The sequence below is a fragment of the Balaenoptera ricei genome, chromosome 12 (assembly GCF_028023285.1).
Source record: "Balaenoptera ricei isolate mBalRic1 chromosome 12, mBalRic1.hap2, whole genome shotgun sequence".
Lineage (NCBI taxonomy): Eukaryota > Metazoa > Chordata > Mammalia > Artiodactyla > Balaenopteridae > Balaenoptera > Balaenoptera ricei.
This window is the reverse complement of record NC_082650.1, coordinates 30,848,338-30,853,227: the sequence shown is the minus strand read 5'-3', so window position 1 is coordinate 30,853,227 and position 4,890 is coordinate 30,848,338.

Below are 4,890 nucleotides of genomic sequence, written 5' to 3'. Positions count from 1 at the left end.
TACACATGGATGTCCCAATGCAATGGGTACTAAAGAGATATCAGGGCTGGAAAATAGGAACCATCCTTGGAGGGTGTGAGGGGTGGGATATTCCCTTGTTCCAGGAAATAAGGGTGAGGGGGCCATGCGTTCCTGCTGGGACATTTTTTGCATTTTGCAGTTGTTTAATTTTTTCCTTCTTTTTTGTAATTTTGAATTTTTTGTGAGACCCGGGTCTCAAGACAAGTGGAAACATCCTTACCACAGTGAGCAGACCACAGGTACTTTGAACCCTTTCCAAGGATGGACGATTCTTGGAATCTGGAAGTTCTGTTTTGTTTATGTTTTTATTTCTTTTAATTTTTATACAGATATATTCAGAGATCTAAGGAACTTTTTCCTTTCCCTGTCTTCTCCACCAACTTGAAAGTGAATACTTTTAGCAAAGGAAGGAGGAAAATACTATGGCAACATTTTGAGAGGTTTGGGATTTTTTATGAAAAAAAAAAAAAAGGAATGAATTGAGATGGAGAAAATGTCCCCACCTTAAGCCCACATGAATCCCTCTCTCCCACCTCTACTGTCTTCCTAAGTTTCTATTAAAGAAGCCATTGAAGTAGCTCTCCTATCATCACAAAGATGCATTAAGTGAGGAATAAAGAAAAAGACAAAGAGCTGGATAAAGAGTCACAGCCCATTGGTTCCCCAGTCGGTGTTCTACAGCACTCAGAATGTGAGAACTTGTCATCATGGCCATAGCCTCCACATTCTGGAGCTGTGGCCGGCTGCTCAGCTGGCCCTTCTATCCTGGTCCTGGCATCTGGGCTCTCTTCACCCATCATCCTGTCTCAAAACTGCACGAAGAATCCCATCAGTCCAGGTCAGCTGTTGTCAAAAAACCACCAGACGTGGAGTCCCATTGAGCTTGACACCATTCATGTCCCTGTGGGGTATGAACAAGATCGTTGAGATCTTGGTTTCTCCAGCATCCATGCCCAGGAAGTGTGTGACTGTAGGAAACCCAGGTTCTCTAAGGTTGTACTGAAACCACAGTTCACGACTAGGGAAGCTCACAAAGTCTTTATCCTTGGCTGTTGAAATTTACCAAGTCCTGAGCTATGACTAGAAAGAACAGTACGGCAGCCAAGTGCTCCTGCCATGCCTGGAGGCTGAAAGAAAATGAGATTGTGGCACAGGAGACCTCAGCCCTCCGAGTGCAAGCCAAGCACATTTCCCTGCAGGCTGCATTTTTGATTGTTCGCTTTTGAAGAGACTCATTTGTCTCCTGTCTGAGGGCACCATACCTGAACAAACCTTTCTGTCATAAACACTTTTCTAGTAGTACAAACACACTGACTCACATTTTAATCGACACCTGTGTCCAACTATGTGCTCCCACACGTGCTATGGCCTGTGTGTGTGGTCACAAGGTGTGTCTGTGTGTGTGTGTGTGTGCGCCCACATATGTATGCGTGAACACGTGTTCTTTTGCATTACTCTCCATTTTAAAAACCTTCATCTTTAGTTCAAAAAAAAAAAAGTACCATATTTTTATTAGATTATGGAGAACTCTGATGGTTTTCCTCCCCTGCTATTCTCTTTCCTCCCTCCCATTCAGTGTTGTTTTTTCACGTTAGACCTTATTTACTTTTCCATGCTGCTGTCTTTGGATTCACTAAGAACAACTTTGGTGAAATAGCAGGTCTCAGTTTTCAAAAGCACAAGCTCTTATTTGTTTAATCTTTAAATTACCATGATAAAATGCTATACAAAATAATAGCACGACACTGCAGCACTATTAACGTATAGGTTGTTTTCCTCACATTTTAAGTTTTGGTGATAATTGTCTTCATATTTAAAGTGCTATTTAGATTTATTAAGTCCCATATTTACTTCTATTTTATCTACTACGTTTCACTTTAATAATGCCAACCACTGCCAGGTAAGAATAGAATTATTAGAACACAGATTTGGTTTTGCACTATCTGTACCTAAATCACTAATCCCATTGTACACAAAAGCATGCTGCCTAAGTATTATTACTAGTGGATGTGAGGTATTTTCCCCATCTAAAAATTTTATGTTCTTTTCAGAAACAAAAATTAAAGTGATGCATTTGGAACATGCCCAGAACATCCACAAGACAGAGGATCAAAGGAAATGTGAGGAATGAACAGTTATTTTCTGTGTAGGAGTCAAATGCTATATTTCAAAACAGCTTTTGATATTGATATGATTTCCTATTTGACCTTTTCCATGTTCCTCTTGATATTCAAAACACTTCAATTATTTAAGTGGATTTTTCCATTTTTAATAAATATTTTTGTAAATTATTAGGAGAAAAAAACCTTGATGATTAAAAAAACATTGGCTCATTAAGTAAACATGTCGCTTTTTAAAGACCCTTTTTCCTAGTAGTGTCAATTCCTGAAGTAATCCTCACTCTAAGAAATTGTATAAGATAGTGTTTATTGTTTTAAGGTGTTAGGTTTGGTGTAACTTGTTATGTCACAATGGATAACTTATGTCACAATGGATAACTAATACATTTGTTCAGATTGAACAGAAAAAGAAGCATTTAGGGTTTTTTGAAGCCTTCAGTATTTTAAACCTATTACTGATATGCATCAGCATGTTTTCTGTTTTAAACTAAAATTGTAGGACGGTATTGAGGCTTATCATGCTGATTCCTATTCCTAAATACATAAGGAGCTTCCTTATTTTCAAATAGGTTTTTTTTTTTTAAGTCAGTTAATGTCATCCAAAACACAAGATGAATTTTACTTATATATTTATTGGATTATATAGTATTTTTTTAGGAAAAGCATCTGCCACAAAAATGTCTGTTTCAAAAGGGTGTATTGCTGGCATGAATCACTGCTGCCAGTGCCCTGCTTTCCCTCGTAGAAGGTCATGTTTTGTACATTGTGAGGTTTGTATCAGGGCTATGTGGATATTCTATCAGTTGAGAGATGATTTGACTTCAAAGATGTTCTTTGTTTCACTAGGTTGTATAATGTCAAGAGATTCTGCTGTTACTAAAAGAGAACGTTTAATGCCAGATTGACTGCATAATTTCATCAATATGACTTTCTGGTTTCCTAACTCCAATAGATCTCCAATAAGATGGTGGCTTCACTATCGTTTCATCAGCAGGTGCTTCTCTAAGAATGTCTAGTGGAGTCTTGGGGAGTCAGGCTAGCTGGATAGTCTTACTAGGTAAACATTTTGTTCAAGGTTCAATTAATGGTGGAAAATCAAGGTGGAGGGAGGGTGTTGGAATATGTATAAGTTTGCTAGGGCTGCCATAATAAAGTACCACAGACAGGCTTAAACAACAGAAATTTATTTTCTCATTCTGGAGGCTAGAAGTGTCAGCATGATTGATTTCTTCTGAGGGCCTCTCTCCTTGGCTTGTAGATAGCCATCTTCTTCTGTGTCTTCACATGGTCTCCCCTCTGTGCATGTCTGTGTCCTAATCTGCTTTTCTTATAAGAACACCAGTCATATTGGATTAGGGCCCACCCTAATGACCTCATTTTACTTCTTTAAAACCCTATCTCCAAGTACAGTCACATTCTCAGGTATGGAGTTAGGACTTCAATGTATGAATTTCAGGGACACATAATTCAGCTCATAAGAGACCTGAAATGTATTGTTTAGGAAAATAACTAACATATTACATAAATAAAATCGTTAGGAGTCTTAAGCAGAACAGAGTAAAAGATACGTGTTATAATAAAAGTGGTAATGAATTCAGACTTATTGTAGGTGATAAGGCTCAGAAATTGTATAAAAAATAATAGCAGAAGAGTTCATCATGGAGAATCTCTCCATGGAGACTGGAGGTGAGGATCATTGAGGGCATCTTGGAATGGGCTGCCACAGTGAGAGAGAGAGAGAGAGAGAGTGTGTGTGTGTGTGTGTGTGTGTGTGTGTGTGTGTGTTACATCATCATGAAGTTGATAACGTAAATTATATCATTAAATGAGGAAGGGTCAAAAGTTTCTCTCTGGACCATTGACATTTGTCAAGGTATAAATAGATAGCTTATTTTTTTAAAGTGTATTTGAGCATTGGTCTTTCTTAGAATTGGGTTGTTTGTATCAAATGAGCATCACAAATATTTTATGCAGAAGAAAGAAAAATTACAGTTAAAAAGCACATCAAAACTATCATTAAAAACATATATGCATTAAAGAAATCCAGAGTGAAAAAGTAATCAGAGCTGGGTATGGATGTAGTAAATAACATTTTTTAAAGTGAATTCACTGCTGCAATGTTAAATTTTAAGAAAAATCATTCTAAGACAAACAAGCAAAGTTGTCACAGAGAAAAATATCAGATAGTATATTAATATAAGTAGTTCTTAGTTGATCTCCAGGAAAAATTTGAAAATAAAAACTAACAATTTTTTTCAAAAATTTTAGAACATACCAATGCAACAAAAGACTATGATGTGGTATCTTATAATGATTAGATATTAATCATGTTTATAAAAATTATATTCACTTGTTTGGGGTATTAGCCTAATAGGCATATTTGGTCAAAAATTATTAAAGGTAATCCTTTTGTGGTGTTAATATAACAGAAAGCAAATTGGAATATTTTATTTCTCCTTGGGTGGAAGAATTACAAGAAAGACACTCAAGGACTATTTGCCTATTGATTTGTATTAAAGGTTTTCAATACTATAATCCATTGTTATTTAATACTTTAGAGCAGGAGACAGCAATGTTTTTCTGTAAATGTAGTAAATACTTTCACCCTTTTTAGCCATGTGGTCTCTATCACATCTACTCCATTCCACAATTGTAGCATGAAAACAACCATCAAAAATACTAAACAAATAAACATGACTGTGTTCAATAAAACTTTAGGTATGGAGACTAAATTATGAATTTCAAATAA